Source organism: Cervus elaphus, chromosome X, assembly GCF_910594005.1.
Source record: "Cervus elaphus chromosome X, mCerEla1.1, whole genome shotgun sequence".
Classification (NCBI taxonomy): domain Eukaryota; kingdom Metazoa; phylum Chordata; class Mammalia; order Artiodactyla; family Cervidae; genus Cervus; species Cervus elaphus.
The window spans coordinates 111603090-111619727 of NC_057848.1; the positions used below are offsets into that span (position 1 = coordinate 111603090).

The following is a 16638-nucleotide window of genomic DNA, read 5'->3' on the forward strand; positions in this document are numbered from 1 at the left end:
TCAATATCAATGAGGCGTCCCAATCTAAAGGTAGAGGGCGGTGACCAATCTATCACAGCAGCCCTGGACAGCAGCAGGGCTATCTACCTCCAGAGCCGCCCAGGCACAGGTCCCACCCTAAGGCTCAGCCCTCCAGCCCAACCCTCTCTAGTTGGCTCTTTCTCGCCCTCCTCCCCATTCACCGGCTGAGAGAAGACCGGGTGAAACAAAGAGATTTCTGACCAAGCAGCCCTTTCTTGCGCAAGATGAGTAAAAGGCAGAAATATGCATTGAACGCAGGAAAAAACACCCAATCTATCTTTAAGCTGTTTTCCCCTCTCCCAACTTGTTTATATATTCTCTTCTTTGGAATTGACTTGCCCACTGAACTCCAACTTAGCAGCAGGTCATGGCAGTTGCTTAGTAATTACATTTCTTTAAAAACCCTTTAAAAAACAACCACCAAACCACCATTTCCTCAAGCTCCTAATCCAAGGTTGATAACACTGTGCCAGAGGGCCCACTTAAAATAGACTATAGAAAGAGAACAAAGCTATTGCTTTAAGGAAGTCATTTTCTGTTTTCTACATGCTACTAAGCTTTCAAATCTATTAAACAGTGTTTTATTCACTTTTCCCCATTCAGATGATCCCGTTAGAGTTCTAGCTGCTCACAAGTCTCTGGCTTTTATTTGCAGAGTTATCTAATGTCCAGTAGGCACAGAATAGCCTCTGAATAAATGATTGTTGGGTAAACGAGAAGCAAATTAGAAAACTGTGCCCAAGTCGATGCTTCTGTTCTCAAACTAATAAACCTAATGGTTTATTTAACTGATGGCTGCCAGCTTCACTGAGGGCTTGGAAAGGTAGTTAAGAGGTATTCCCATTTACTTTTGTTCCCAAGGTTAATTGTTGGAAGCAAATGGAGTATATGTTTTTTAAACACATTTTTGAGATGCTAATAACCCACAGTGGGCATCTGATTAGCAAACTTTGTTTATAATAAAGAAAAAATAATTCTAACAAAAAGCTGTTTAGAATAGTCTTTAGATAGATAGTACCTCATCTTAATATTAGAGGCATCATTTTCCAAGAACAAAAGCTTCACCTAAACAGTATCTGAATTCTAAGACCTCACAATTTGCCAAGGCCTCTCTTCCCCTTCCACTCAAAACAAACCCGTTGCTGGAAGGAATATCCTAGGCCTAAGTCATTGCCTTAGAAGCCCACCAGACCAGCCTCTATAACCCAAACGTCCTACTTCAAACAGGCTATTTTAAAGAATATTTATTACTAAAATGTTAAGTCTACTAAACTGTGTTATATTTATTTTTTCCCATTCAGATGAACCCAACTATTTGTGATCCACAAAAGATATCCACAGTGAGTCATGCCCTCATTCTCTTTACTAATCACAGAGAGAAAAGGGGGTGGGAGTAGGAGGACAATCAGACATCATTCCCCCAAACAGCGTTCCTCACTGACCACCTGGGGGCCCTCTGAAAAACCAGGATCTTGGACCCTCGCACTTGACACACTGACTCAGAACTTACTGAGTAGGTCCAAGAATCTGTATTTTCGACAAGTATAAAGGTGAGTCTGATGCCAAATAAAGTTTGAAACTGCTGGTCTTGATTACAAAATTGAATTTTGTTTTTGTTAGTTCAGGGAAAAGACAAGATAAGTATTCTGCAGCCAGTCTCAAAAAGAAGGTAGGACAAGACCGTTGGAAAGCTTTCATAAAAAAAGAAATCGTAATATAATTGCAAATTCCATGGGAAAATGCTAAAGAGGCCTCTGTCCAATGTGCCTGCAAAGAAAGCTAATGAGTTTACACTTTTTTAAATTATAAAAGTAGCATATGATTTTAAAAAATATTTTTTTCTTTGGACATTCCTGTATTATTTCCCCATCCCAGTACCCAGAAGCAACTAGTTAGGAGTTTTAGTATGTATCCTTCCAGACTTATTTTCTGTATATTTATATCATTTATATACATTAACAACTCACAATGATTCACATGCTTTTTTCATTCTCTGATATGTCATGGCAACCTATACTGACATGAATCATGACCTACCTCATTCTTTATAATAGCTGCATAGTATTGCATATTATGGACAGATCATAATTTATTCAGTCATATCCCAACTGACATATATTTAAATTGTTGATTTTTTACATTACAATCAGTGCTGCTCTGTGTATTTGTATGAGCATTTCTATAGCATAGATTCCTTGAATTGAAACTGCAGGGTCAAATGATACGCGCATGAAAAAATTTGATTGGCACTACCAAACTGAAGCCCAACATTCTGAAACCCTTCTAACTGGAAGTGAGGATAAACTGCTATTCTAAAGCTTCCAGCAGCTTTTCTGTTCCTGAAGAAATAGAACTTACCTTTAAGGACAGATTGATCTTTTGGGAGAAAAAACTTTAATAAGCATTTTGGTTATGTGAAAGTAAAGCCAAAATTGCATTCTGGAATAGACAAAGAGGAACCTCAAATGTTCTCTCTGCATAATCACAGGAAAGGTCCAACCTGTGGGTGGAATTGCTGATTTAAAGGGATTGTCCTACTACCTATATGACATTCTATCTACCTCTAGAAATATCTACCTTTAGTTTTGACCACTTTGCATCCACCTACTTGATAATTTCAGACCAAATCTCCCTGGTACTGGAAACAACAGCCCCCTTTCCCCTGTGCACAACCAGTGTTTCCTCAAGTTTTGCTGATGTTCTTCCTAACTGCCTCCTCAAACCATCTCTTTCTTTCTAATTTCCACTGTCATTGCCTTTTTGTTTTCTCATTATTATCTTATCTCTTGCCTTCTCTGGACCACTGCTGTATTGCTCTAGCTGGTAGTCTGTCTGCCCCCAGGCTCTCCAAATTCCAGTCCAGTTTAAGATTATTTGAAAAGCCTTCCTAAAACTCCAACTTGGAGCCCCTCATCCAAGTATCTATAATTCAATAGCAACTAAAGAATCTTAATCTCAACTAAAATGTCAAAGACTGCTAAAACCATCATCCTATCACTCTTAGCTGATCTATCCCATGTGTCATCAGACAGATCATCCTCTTTTAAAAACATTTTATTTATTTTTTTAATTGGTGGAAAACTGCTTTACAATTTTGTGTTGGTTTCTGGCATACAATAACAGAATCGTCTTTTGAGTTAACCTGCCGGCAACTCTTGAACACAAGTTGTTCGTTTCTAGTTACTACTCCCTTGTCCTGAAATTTTCCTCCCTGCCTGACACTGAACATCCTTTATGTTGTTCACCACCCCGAAGTCTTATTCATTCATTTATTTATCCAAATATTAACTAAATGTCTACTGTGTGCCAGGCATTATGAGAGCTGATGGGAATATAAAGGTAATCAAATGGTTCCTAGAAATTACAATAATGAAAGAAACAACTATTTAATTACAACTTTAATTATGATTGTGAGACTAACAGGGTGACCCAACCTACTGAGGGGGGGATAGGAGGGTGTTAACTAAGGTTTCCATGAGGAAGTGACATTTAAGTTGAGTCTTTAAGGATGAAGAGTTAGCCAGGGGAAGAGGGATAGATAAAGTATTCCAGACAGAAGAAACAAAATATGTGGGAGTACAAAATATCTGGATCACAGGGAAGTAAGGAGATACTGGCAGATCAGACTAGGAAGGCAGACTGAGGTCAGATTATACATGACCTTGTGGATTTCTGCATCCATCCTAAGAGTAACAGAAAGAAGTCACTGAAAGATTTTAAGTAAAGGAATGACATGAACATGTGTGTATGTATATCACTTTGGCTATCATGGGGAGAGTAAGTGTGGTGCCTCACATGTAGATTTAAGTTTCTTCAGAGCAGAAAACCATGCTTTCTCTTCTTGTCTAGCACCTACAGCCTGGGGGTGGGCAACCTGCTTTACAGCGTCCAAACCAGCTAGCTCCCAGTCTCTGCTCAAATATATCCAATGTTGGGAAGCTCTCTATTCTTTCATCATTAGACAACACTATCCAAGAGAAAATTGTTAGATTGAGGGCCATCTCTTTTGTTCGCTGGTCCTATTTTGGTGTCTAAAACAGTATAAACATGACAAATTCTCTTCTGTATAACTGTATGAAGGAACAATTTAAAGAACACCAAAGAGCTGGGAAAGCCTGGAACAGGTTCCAAGACTACTGAATAAGACTGAAAAGAAGGTAGAGTGTGAACAGGGGAAGGGGTAGTGATGGAAGGTTGGGGGCCAAATTATAAGAGTTTGAGTAAGGGCTTTTCTTACTAGGTTCTGGGAACCACTGTTAAGTGTTTAAATAGGAAAGTAATACAGTTAGAACTAGGTTTGGGGGGAAGATTATTCTGAGAACATAATATAGAAAGGGAAACAGGGACAAAGGCAACAGAGACCAAGAACCTGTTCTACTAGTACAGACAGTGACTTCAAAGGCTTGACATAGTGTGGGGGCAACTGAGGATAGAAAGAAGAGGCAAGAATCGAGAAATATGCTGGAGCCAGAGGAGAGAAATTTTGACATCTGATTGGATGTAGGGTGAGAAAGCATCAAAGGCAGCTTCTGAGTTGTTTCCTAAAAGACCAGGAAAAGGTGGGATAATATCAATCATAATAGAGAATGGCCATCATGTCCTCAAAATAAGTTCTCTCTTTTCCAGGCTAAATATTGTTACTCCCTTAAACATTCTTCATCTAACATGGTTTCCAGGCCCTCCACTACCTCTCCCTTTTTAAAATCTAGTGCCCAGAAATTGTGATGTCATTTCCTTTACAAAGCTATAAGCTCCTTGATGTGGTTTTTGTTTCCTTCTCAAAGTTTAGCATGGCAATAGGCACCCTTGTTGAGTCAACAACTTTTAATGAATGTGTAAACTTGCTGTAAAGATCTGACAGGACAAACCTGGACACTGTAATTCTCAAATTCTGGCTCCTCAGGAACGTATGTATGGAAAAAGAACACAAAACTTTCTCCTTCCACTCACCCCAAAAGGGTAAAAACTGAACAACAAAACTGCAAACCACTTCTGCAAAATACTAACATACCAGAGCTTTCAAGACCTACTTAATAGCCTAATAAAGCATCAAAGAGGACTGAAACTACAATGTTCACTAATATGAAATGGACACATAACCAAGCCTCCAAAGCCATCTCCCCTCTAAGACTTTGATCTCAAATGCATCTACCTTCCTAATGACAGAAAAATTGTCTTCTTGGTATTAGAATTGACACTTGTCAGTAATTTGGAAACGCTGAAAGGGGCTCAGTTTCTCATCAAACTATAGAAAACTTATTTGGTTCTATTTGATTATGGGTAGGAAAATGTTGTAGAGACAAGAAACAAATAGAAGCAACAAAGAGTACCTAGTCTGCATGCAGCACTGACTACCTATGGTGTGAACGAAGATATAAAAGGTAAATGCTCCAAAATAAAATAAAAGCCATGCCTACCAAATTCGGAAATGACAATGAAGCTGGGGAGACAACTGGATGACAGACTTCAGACACACAGATTGTGACAGGCAGGAACAATGGAAAGACGCAAATACAAATAAAATGAAAAAGAGAAATGTAACTTGCTGACCTTAAGTTCCCACACAAATACAGAGTAAAAGACAGGGCTGAATAACAGCACAGTGTCTTGGTTCGCTATCATCACAAAATAAGTCAATAGTTGCCCAAAGACTCATTTGTTCCTAAGGAAGTGAAGGTGTTCAAATCTCAAATTCATACAGCCCTCATTTGCCATTGCTGAGCTGCCCTGAGCTCAGAGGAATTACATGAGAAAGTCACAAATTCTGATGAGTATGAATTGTGTTTTAGGTTTCTACAGTTGCCTGTGGAATGCAAACCCTCAGGATTTGTATGAATTACAAGCATCTGTACCAACAACATAGTTCATGTTTTCAAAAGAAATGAATGGAGCCAAAAGGAAAATAAGCCCAATAAAGAAGATACCTGTCAGTGTGGACATAAGCATATGAATCGTCAAAAAGCACATTTCTTAGAATCACAAACTTGTCTCTATAAAATAATATGAAGCCTATTACTTGGGTTAGTTTCTAATTATGGAGCCTACTATTTAAAAAATCTGACACCTCTGAAACTAAACCATTTCTCAGGTCCCTTCTGATTTTGACATAATTATGATTTTAGAATCAAGTCAATGTGGTCCATAAGAAATCAAACCTAAGACTAGTCTAATTAAAATTTTTAACATGATCTATGGAGAAGGAAATGGCAACCCACTCCAGTATTCTTGCCTGGAAAAGTCCATGGACAGAGGAGCCTGGCGGGCTGCAGTCCATGGGGTTACATGACTGAGCATGTGTGCACAAGGGTGGAGGGAGATGGGTTGGTAGCAATAAAGTGGTAGAACTAAAAAATAAAAATAAAAAAATAAAATAAAAATTTTAACATGAACTACAAGAAGGAAATCTTCACATCTGCAAATAATTCTAAACTCTTTGGGTCAAAAAATATCAATGTAAGGAGTATAAATTGAAACAAAAAGAATTTAAGGATATATGAGAGGGCAGGAAAGTGGCAAACAGGCCTCCATATGGGCAAATGGTGCTTGAAGAAAATTTCAGCTCTCTTTTAGAACAATGGGCTCAGAACTATGACTAACCCAGAACAGAAACTTCAGTGTCATTGTATTTTGGTCCCTCCACTGTCATAATGCTTCCTCAGCCATATACACACATTACCAGAGTTCTGGATAGCATCCTGATACTGGGAATAAAACAGAAAACAAGACAATCCATATCAGCATGTCATAAAAAATTCCAGATTATTCCTACTGACTAGATGTTTCTGTCCCCTAAAGAGCTTAGTGAGGATGAAGGAAGGGCACTGAGCAAAAGCACTATACTATATAAAGGTGCCATGACATTCAGCCACCTGGTCTGAAATGAGTAGAATGAAAAATGCTTTGATCTTATGTCAAGCTAAGAAAAAGTTTTTCATAGGACCTAGCCATTGGCTCTTCTCACCCTATACTGAATCACCAAACAGAGATCAGGGTAAAAGCTTCCAATAGGGTCTTTTCTCTATTTCTAAAGAATTTCACATAGCATATTCAAATAAATACAAGATTAGCAAAGCCTTTAGCTCCTTTAACCCATAAGTCAAAGTCTATGTAGAATCACCCCAAGACAAAACATCTCATCTGGACAACACAAGAATGAATAAAGAATTATACCTTTCCTTGCTCTGAAGGTAGCAGGTACTCTTATTCACAACAATCTTTCCCACTTAACAGAAATATTGCAATATAGTGACTGAAACACAACATTTTATGACTAAGCTTGCTAATGAGTTAATGTAACTGATTTCTTTTTATTATTTATTTTTAATTGGAGGATAACTGCTTTACAATACTGTGTTGGTTTCTGCCTTATATCAACATGAATCAGCCATAGGTATGTAACTGATTTCTGTTTTGGTTTTTTGTGGCTGCAGCTGCACCCAGCAGCTTGCAGGTTCGTAGTTCACCAACCAGGAATCAAACCCAGGCCCTCTGGAGTAGAAGTGCAGAATCCTAACCACTGGACTGCCAGGGAAATCCCTGATTTCTATGTTTTACATGTCAACTGAGAGTCTCGATTCAACTATTCGTCACAGTGGTCACTCCAACAGGATCACAAATTATCTGACAATATTTATTGGGGTATCAGTTGGATCTTTTGGGCCAAGTTTCTGTGGAAGGAACCCAGAAACTGAGACCTAGAGAAAGACCCTTCTGGTTATTTGTCAAAACATCTGTGGTCATTTCTCAGTAACTGATAATCCCAGAGTAAAATATCACAGAACAGAATTAAGAAACCCAAAATCCAAATCATGAGCATGTGAGTGTGGTTGTGTGTGTGTGTGTGTGTGTGTGTAATAAAGGTGGCACTCCAAAACAGCAAGAAAATAATAGATTATCTGATAAATGGGTCCAAGGTAATTCCTTAAAATATTTGGAGCAAAAATAAGGTAGTATCCTATCTTACATCATAAATAAAGTCCCAGCAGGTTAAAGTTTTAAATGCAAAAAGAAAAACAACTAGAATTTTAAGAAAAGGTGGACATTTATTTTCTCTCAGGGTAAGAAAGGCCTTTCCAAAGCTATGGGCAGAGGCAAAATACACAAAAAAGAAAACACTGATAGATATGACTACATAAAAACAAAACATCTGTACATCAAAATAAAATAAAAAGCAAAGTACAAAATGGGAAAAACCTTTCAACATATATGACTGACTACTTTAAAGCTTTTACAGGTCAGTAAGAACTGCTTCCCAGGTGGCGCTAGTGGTAAAGAACCCACCTGCCAATGCAGGAGACATGAGATACATGGGGTACATACTAGGGTCAGGGAAGATCCCCTGGAGGAGGGCATGGCAACCCACTCCAGTATTCTTGCCTGGAGAATCTCATGGACAGAAAAGCCTAACGGGTTACAGTCCATAGGGTCGCAAAGAGTCAGACACGACTGAAGCGACTTAGCATGCATGCAAGAACTGATAAATATACCTCAACAAGGAAATGGGGAAAGGGTATGAACAAGCAATCCACACATAAAAAATGATCAATGAACACACACACAGAAATGTTCAATTCTATTATTAAAAAGACATACAAATTAAGATATGCATTAAATAACATTTTTACCTAATTTGCAAAGATATTTTAAAAAGTAATACTCCATGTTAGCAAGGATCTCAAAATATACACTTTTATATTGTTGCTGGAGATAGAGAAATATATCAAATACATATTAAATATATCAAAAGTCTTAAACATGGTCATATCTGTTGGCCCAATAATTCCATTCCAAGGAATTCATTCTGAACACACAATCACAGATTCACAAAAAGCCTCATAAAAAGATATCCATCAATGTGTTACTTATAAAATCAAAAAATTGCAAACAACCTACATGTCCTCTAATAAGGGAACGATTACATGAATTATGGCACACACATGATGGAATATTTAATTATTAAGAACCACTTTCATAAAATATTAATGATATATGCTAAGTTAAAAGAATGGATACAAGACTGCTTAAATACAATGATCCCAGTCTTGAAAGACATACATACGTACTATATGAGATATAAAGGTTTGGAGGGAAATACACGCAAATACAAGGTTATTTCTGGAGGTAGTTTTACACATGATTTGAGCTTTTTTTAACTTTATATTTTGTTGTTTTCCAATTTTCTACAAATCTGAATATAATATTTACATATCCAGGAGAAATATAATTTTAAAAATTATATATTACAATATAAAATATAATCTTAGGGGGATGTGGAGGCAGACTGAAAAGGACAGGCCCAAGGATGAAGACAGGACACACGTGCACTAGAAATTCCCCTCCATGCTGCTCCTGGCTCATTCTTCATTTTTCCCTGGGACTGATCACTCAACCAGTTGCAGACAAATCCACTTAAACGTATTATCACTACTATCACCTTGCCATCTTACCCAAGAGTAGACCAAAGAAGCCCTGCCAATGCCTTACTGAAATCTAGATATACCACATCTACTATATTTCCTTGATCTACCAGTCTAGTAACCCTGTCCATCAAGGCAATTTGGCCGTCTGACATGATTTGTTTGACCTTGGTGAATCAATGGTGGTTTCAGTGCTCACCACTTCTTTTTCTGAGTGTTTACAAAACAACTCAATAATATAGTTTATTTAACCCAAGATGTGCAAAATTCTTTCTTCTTTTTGAAAATCTGAAGGACACTCATGTATGCAGACCCCCAATGTATATATTTATACAAAATGTGTTAATTTTATCAAGTTGAAAAATCCCCAAATCTCTAAGGTCTTTGCATTTTTAAGATGTCTAAATTCAATGAAAAGTAAACAAAGATCCATTTCAAGAGGATGAAAGCCTTACCACAGAAAAGAAGAGGGAAAGACAAGACCTTTACTAATGCAAGATTGTTATTAACTCAAGACTGTGATTCAGTAACACTCTAGTCACAAACAGGAACTTGTGAATTGAATTCACAACTTACTTCCACTTATCTAACACAGAATTTGAGTCAGAAGAAACATGTGGGATCATTTTGCACAGTCCCATCATTTTACCTATCAGAAAATTGAGGCCCAAAGAGGTTGACTAGTACAAGATCATTCAGCTACTTAAAGTCAGAACTAGAACCCAGGACCTTGGCTACTCCTCCAAGATGATTCCCTTTCTTAAGATAAAGGAACAAAAATCGTATTTTTTAATCTCAATGACAATGATATGTGTGCGTGCTTAGTCGCTCAGTCGTGTCTGACTCTTTGGGACCCCACAGACTGTAGCCCATCAGGCTCCTCTGTCCACGGGATTCTCCAGGCAAGAATACTAGAGTGGGTTGCCATGCCCTCCTCCAGGGAATCTTTCCAACCCAGGGACTGAACCCAGGTCTCCTGCATTTCAAGCAGATTCTTTACCATCTGAGCCACCAGGGATAGGCCCAAATTATTCTATTTCTCTATTAAAAACAATTAAAACAATTACCCTATTGTGGAATATAAGTCTAAAGTTTTAAACAAACAAAGCAACAGTGTAAATATCAGGGTCAAGATTTCAACAAGCAACACATTAAATTAAAAAGAAATCCTAAAAAGCTATAAGTAGCTTTTATAAATAAGAAATAATTCATTTTCTATATTATTCTAATCACTCTACCCTATCAGAAGAACCAAAGTTCCTAGGATTTTGTCTCAAACCATCTAACAAGGACAAGAAAGCACCTGTCTAGCTAGAATCAGAATGTTTTGCCAACTCTAGCTACCATGTCCTTAAGCTACATGGAAGACAGAAAAGCCCAGTGCGCTTTTCTGTACAAACACAGAGAGAGAGAGAGAGCGCTGTATATAAAGTTCAGCCCCAGGAGGCAAAACTGAAAAGAAAGCTAACATTTTTTTCTCTTCTAAGTTTGCAAAACAGGGTGGGCCTAAAAGGGTGTAGCCACTTTGGCAAAATCTGGCAGATCCTCAAAACTGTTCAATGTGGTTACCTTATGACCCAGCAATTCCACTCCTAGGAATATATACCCAAAAGAATTGAAAACATATGACCACACAAAAACTTCCCATGAACATTGATAGCAGCAGTATTCACAACAGTCAAAAGATGGAAACAACCCGAGTCCATCAACTGAAGAATGGATAAACGATTTGTGGTATAACCATAAGATGAAATATTATTCAGTCTTAAAAAGGAATGAAGTGTTACATTGCTATGTCGGGATGAACCTTGAAAAAACTATGTTGAAAGAAGCCAGACACAAAAGACTGCATATTTTGCATATTATATGATTCCATTCACATGAATGGGCCAGAAAAAGGAAACTTTACAGAAACAGAAAGTAGATTGGTGGGTGCCTTGGGCTAGGAAGAGGGGAGGAGTTTGGGGGAAATAGGGAGTGACTGCTAATGGGATGAGACTTCTTTTGGGGGTGAGGAAAATGTTCTAAAATTGACAGTTGTACCACTCTGAGCATTCTAAAAACCACTGAGTGGTACACTGTAAATGGGTGAATTGTACAGTATGTGAATAAGCTGGGTTTATTTTTTTAAGGTGGGCCCTATCATTTTTATCAGGTCAGCATTCCTAGCTAAAATTATCTGCACCCAAGCCCTCCAGCACACAGTTGATAAGAGTGAAAGGTAGCACCTTTCCTCCTGCTTCCCTCTAATCACCTGAGTAATGACATAGTTGGCTTGCTCTGGTCTCAAGTCAATTCGTAAACAGCTTGAGAATCAAGGGACCAAGCAAAGCAAAACTGACTGGCAAATAATAAGCACATGAAAAGACACTCAACATTATCAGCCATTTGGGGAAATGCAAATAAAAACCACAATGAAATACCACTTCCCAAACACCAGAAAGGCTAGAGTCAAAAAGACTGACATTTACAAGGGTTGGCGAGGATGTGGAGAAATTGTAACCCTCACACTGCTGGTGGGAATGTGAAATGGCACAGCCACTACGGAAAACACCCTGGGTATTCCTCCAAAGGTTAAATATAGAGTTGCCATATGATCCAGTTATATGCATACAGATGTTCAAAGAGTAGTATTCATAACAGCCAAAAAGTAGAAATAACCCAAATGCCTATCAACTCATAAATGGATAAACAAAATGTGATATATTCATACAACAGAATGTTATTCAGCCATAAAAATAAATGAATTATTGATACATGCTACCATACAGATGAACCTCAAAAACACTATGCCAAGTGAAAGTAGTCAGTCATAAAAGACCATATAATATATGAATACATTTATACAAAATGTCCACAACAGGCAAATCCATATAAGCAGAAGTAGATTAGTAGCACTGAGGGGGATGGAGAGGTCGGAGGGGTGGGAGATAGCTAAAGGGTTCAGTTTCTTTTCGAGGTGGTGAAATGTTCTAAAATTGATTGACATTATGGTTGCACAACTCTGTGAATTCTACACCACTGAATTACACCCTTAAATGAGTGAATTGTAAGGTCATAAAAAATGAATTACAAATACAACTCCATTTTACTGCATTAGTATTCTTAAGCCTGCACATAGTAAGTCAAGCCAACCAACTTTCATCTTTTGGCTCCTCCTGAGGTATCCCCCACAATACCATTCTATGGCAGTCTTCCTAAGTCCTCTTTCCTTTTGCAGGAGGGGGGTTCTCCCTCAGGTTTCATTACCTCCTTTGGTATAGGAGTTTGTGATCATCAAGATTTAAAAAGCTAATAATTGGGACTCTCAGAAAGTATCTTCTGGGTAGAGTAGAGGGGCTCACAGCTTCTCTGCTGTGGAGAAAGGTAGTTGGCAGTCTATTGGCAAAAGCCTGGGACACGAAGTTCTCAGGAAATCTGACTTCAAATTTTGTTTCTGCCCCTTACTGGCTGTGGGACCTTGAGCAAGTCACTCAACCTCTCTGATCTTCACTTTCCTCATCTGTAAAATAGGGATTGTGTGTGTGTGTGTGTGTGCTTAGTCGTTCAGTCGTGTCCTACTCTTTGTGACCCCCATGGACTGTAGCCTGCCAGGCTCCTCCACCCATGGGGATTCTCCAGGCAAGAATACTGGAGTGGGTTACCATGCCCTCCTCCAGGGGATCTTCCCAACCCAGGGATCAAACCTAGGTCTCTCGCATAGCAGGCGGATTCTTTACCGTCTGAACCACCAGGAAAGCCCAGATAATAGGGATAATACCACCTATCCCATATGGATATTAGTGCTTACAAAGCCATCTAGAACACTGTTGTTGTTCAGTCACTAACTCATCTCCAGCTCTTTGCGACCCCATGGACTGCAGCACGCCAGGCTTCCCTGGTGGTGGTGGTTGGTGGTTTAGTCACTAAGTCATGTCCAACTCTTGCGACCCCATGGACTGTAGCCTGCTAGGCTCCTCTGTCCATGGGATTCTCCAGACAAGAATACTGGAATGGGCTGCCATTTCCTTCTCCAGGGATCTTCCTGACCCAGGGATTGAACCCGGGTCTCCTGCATTGCAGGCAGATTCTCTACCAACTGAGCTACGAGGGAAGCCCACTATCTCCCGGAGTTTGTTCAAACTCATGTCCTTTGAATCAGTGATGCCGTCCAACCATTTCAACCTCTGTCACCCCCGTCTCCTCCGTCCTTCAATCCTTCCCAGCATTAGGGGCTTTTCCAATGAGTCGGCTCTTCACATCAGGTGGCCAAAGGACACAGGGCTGTGCTAAGTGCTAAGTCGCTTCAGTCGTGTCTGACTCTTTGCAGCCCTGTGGACTGTAGCCTGCAAAGCTCCTCTGTCCATGGGATTCTCCAGGCAAGAACACTGGAGTGGGTTGCCATTTCCTTCTCCAGGGGATCTTCCCAACCTAGGGATCGAACCAGTGTCTCTTAAGTCTCCTGCATTGGCAGGCGGGTTCTGAGAACATAGAGACACTCAATAATTCAACAAAATATGTGCCAGGCTCTGGACTAGGTGCTGGGGCACAAAGATAAATACAATAGTAGCTGCCTTCAAATTGTTCATTGTAGAAATGCTGTTAACAGGAATTCATTTTCTTCCTTTCTTCTTTTAGGATGGCAGTAGGAGTTTCAGGACTTTCTTTGCCTTGATCAACTTTCACCTCTACCCTCTAAAGAGAGACCATGCTGATAGGGTGGCAGCTACATTTACATCCCTCATTCATGATGGTTACTTCAATGTTATGGGGAAAGCATCCCTTTTATGCTTACAAATTATTATCAAGACTGATCCTTAACTCTTCCAGGCCTTACCTGTACATGTTTCCATGGTGAAAAGTGTGCTGTTTCAGCACTTCAAAGTAAGTATGGAAAACTTTAATTCTTTTTCATTCTCCATACCCCCGCCCCAGCCTGTCTGGATTTACATTCCAGTTGAAAAGGCTAGTCACAAAGGATCAGTTCCCTGTTTAGCTACCTTAGTGACCAATTTCTGGCTCTCCTCCTGATTTGGGGTTCAGGTTCTATGCTAAAAACAAAAGGGCTTTCCAGAAAAATACTATCCGAGTTTATAAACAGAGGCTGACAGAAAGTGACTAGGGAGGAAAATGTAGGAGATGATAGTTTCTAAATCAAAATGTTATAATACGAAACCTATCCTTCCCTTGGTAGAGCAATTCCACAAGTCACAGAAAAATATTTTTCATTTTAGAATAGACTGGAAGGGAGCCTTTGCCAAGAGCCAGTTGTTTAAATTTTCAATTTGAATTTTAAGCAGGATTATACATGCCCAAGAACATCATGCTATTTTTAGCTAAATAGGTAGGATTGCTGTGTCCACAACAGTTTGGGGCAATCAAGAGTGAAACTATTAAACAGCATCTCTCACTGTGGTACCTTATCATTTAGCACTTCTATTTCCATTTTAATATCTTCCAAAGCTTCATCACACAAATGTTAGTAAAGCAACCATGCTAGGCATAATACAAAGTTTATATAGATAGACAAGGTTCCTATCTTCATTATGGGTTCAACCCATTAAGCAACCAGATATTTCAAAGTTAGAGCTGCCATCCAGCTTAAGTGTCCAGATGAGATACATCAGGAAGCAACTGTCCTACACTTATCACCCTTACAATGCTTGCACCATCTCTATGTATTCAAAAGAGAGGGGTAATGAAAATGTTCTAAAATTGACTGTGATGATGAATGCACAGTTCTGTGAATATACTAAAAGCCACTAAATTGTACACCTAAATGGATGCATTGTATGGTATATGAATCATATCTCAATTAAGCTGTTAAAAAAAGGAGAAAAAATGTTCTTGCTCTGATTGTTCTAATTAGTTAAAGCTATTTTTTTAATTTCTCCTACTAAAGGATATCTAGCTACAGGCTGCACTGGTTGAGCAATGGTGCCTCAGGGGCCACCACAGAGATCATTCGCACCTTCCCCCACACATACGTTTTTCTTTCCCTCACTCTCTCTTCTATTAATTTCCCTGTTCCTTTTCTCTGCTCCAAAAAGGTCTCAGGTTTCTCAGGTATTCACAAGCACGATTTGTCCCAAGTGGTGGACTTTAGGATTATACTGATCACTGACCCTCAGCAACATTCCCTTCATGACCTTAGGCAAGCCATGTCCCTGCTCTCCTGTCGCTGTTCTGATCTGCACAGTGAGGGGTTGGACTACGTGATCCTTTCCAGTGCCCACATTCCTTGTGAAAAAAATACAAATGATGAATACTTATTTGGCCAATAACATGGAAAGTCTCTGCCATTTTAGCCAACAAATATATATTTGGATTATTCATTTTGTAAATGCCTATGTGAGGTGTGAGGCAATCCTCCAAAGAACAGTATTTAACATAATTATAAAATAATTAACATGCAGTCCTTATTCTTAAAAACTATCACTTTATCAAAGAAAATTCAGAGCCCAACATAGAATGCTTGATAGTCCCTCTGTGCCTGTTTCTAAGGGCCCATTTTTTTATTGGGGAAAAAAAAGCGTTTGCATGTTGAGGCCCTGATGTATTTTCCAAACCAAGGAAAGAAGTGAGATTGGGGTGGCAGAGCCTTAACAAAAAAGTGGTTCAACTAAATCCTAAGAGAAGAAGGGCTTTGTTTCTCAAATGGTAGAGAAACCTAACATAAGACAGCACCTCGACAAACATCATAAACGTTCAGAAACATGCTCAGAGAGCAATGAACACTGCAGGAATCCCTTCAGCCTGGACAACTTGCGGCTCTTTATGGAAACCAATTACATTCTCCCAACAAGACTCACAGAAACATGTAGTTACCAGTTTCCAACATACTACCACCAAATCCACAGTATTGTTTCCCTGTGTCCAGTATCAGTGAGTAAAACCAAAACACATCAATTTCTCTCTCACACACACACCCACACATCCCCACAGACACACAAGAAACCATTTTCTTTGCAGAACCTAGGTTGCCTAAGCAGTGGGCATGAAATGGATAAATATTGGTTGCTAATAAAAATCAAATGGTGAGGTTTACACGGAGAAGCAAACAGCACACGCAGGCATCATAAAAACAGTAACCCTAATGTGTGTTTCTTGTCATGAAGCTGGACACCCAACACGGAAAGAAATGATTCAAGGTGTCCATCTGCATCCCTCTTTGCCAGTACCTCAGATCAACAAGCTCTCCTGTTAGTCACCTCCCTACTCT

At 39.1% G+C, this 16638-nt stretch overlaps 1 protein-coding gene across 5 annotated transcripts in view; it reads right to left on the minus strand.

Moving 5' to 3' along the window:
• The window catches only part of DLG3 (discs large MAGUK scaffold protein 3), a 54653-nt gene that overhangs the window by 27070 nt on the left and 10945 nt on the right, over positions 1–16638 (minus strand). The window lies entirely within an intron of this gene.